Source organism: Wasmannia auropunctata, unplaced genomic scaffold (genome assembly GCF_000956235.1).
Source record: "Wasmannia auropunctata unplaced genomic scaffold, wasmannia.A_1.0 LD336078.1, whole genome shotgun sequence".
Classification (NCBI taxonomy): domain Eukaryota; kingdom Metazoa; phylum Arthropoda; class Insecta; order Hymenoptera; family Formicidae; genus Wasmannia; species Wasmannia auropunctata.
The window spans coordinates 478,649-479,944 of NW_012026812.1; the positions used below are offsets into that span (position 1 = coordinate 478,649).

Here is a 1,296-nt window from a genome sequence, read left to right on the forward strand (position 1 = left end):
GCACCGCCGCGCGACGCGTCTCCCTCTCGGTTGGCAGTGGAGAACGAACGCAGGGTGACGGCGAGCGAGAGAGAGTCGCACCGCCGAGCGACGCGTCTCACTCGCGCGGCGAACGTACAGACGAAAGAACAGTACGCACCGCCGCGCGACGCGTCTCTCCGTCGCGCGGCAGTGACGCAATGGCGGACGTAGAGAGAGTCGCCGCCGCGCGACGCGCCTCAGTCGCGCGGCAGTGGCGCAATGGCGGACGTAGAGAGAGTCGTACCGCCGCCGCGCGACGCGTCTCTCCGTCGCGCGCGCGACCGAGACGGCGAGCCAGTCGCACCGCCGCGCCACGACACGTCTGTGACGTGGCAGGGAGACGGCGAGAGAGACGCACCGCCGCGCGCGCGGCAGTGACACGACGTAGGCGAGCGAACAATGGCCTCCCCCCTTCGACATTCCTCGGCGACCAATAGAAACGCAGGATCGACGCTTTCTCTCTCTGTCGCTCCGACGCGGCGCTCCCGCGCGTCAGTCGCGAACGAACGATCGGAGAGGGAGATAGAGTGCAACGATCAAAAACGGATCGCGAACGCGGACAGCAGAACGGTGGAAGAGTTGTTCTCCGCGCTGGAACGCAAAGGAGGGGGGAACGCGCTCGCCTCGCTCGAACGCCGCGCTCCCGCGGACTCATGCTCTCCCGTTCGAACCCGCGTCCACCTCCAACGGCGACGCAACCCCTCTTGGAGAGAGGTTAAGATTCCCCCAGATGAGACAACCGCGATAAATCTCCAACGGTGACGCAACCCCTCTTGGAGAGAGGTTAAGGTTCCCCCAGGTGAGACAACCGCGAGAAATCGCTAGAATCTGACTACACACACACACACGATCGCGCCGAGAGAGCACGTTCCACGCTCCCTCTATCGCGCAGGTATAACTAAGGAGGGGTGGGGGGGAGAAGCTCGACAATGAGGAAACGTGAGTGACACCCGTCGCGCGAAACTCGTATCTTTTCTTTCTCTTGCAACGTCTCGCGTCGTTTCAGGAGGTAGACCAGCCGCCGCCGCCGTCACCAACAGGGAACAAGCGCTGAGACGGATGACTCGACAGGACGTCGCGAATCTCGTCCTCGATCGTTACTACGCCCGAGGGGAGGAATACTTTCGGCACAGAATGGTGCGCATCGTCGTGGCACCGGACCCGCCAGACGATCCATCGCGCCGCGTCGTCGCCGAGGCGAGGGTCGTCGGTACGGCGGTGTATCGCGCGAGACTGTGGTACAGGAGGAATCGCGACGACGATTCTCAGGGTCGG

At 64.0% G+C, this 1,296-nt stretch overlaps 1 protein-coding gene across 1 annotated transcript in view; it reads left to right on the plus strand.

Annotated features, from left to right (window-relative positions):
* The window catches only part of LOC105449076, an 8,664-nt gene that overhangs the window by 687 nt on the left and 6,681 nt on the right, over positions 1 to 1,296 (plus strand). The window lies entirely within an intron of this gene.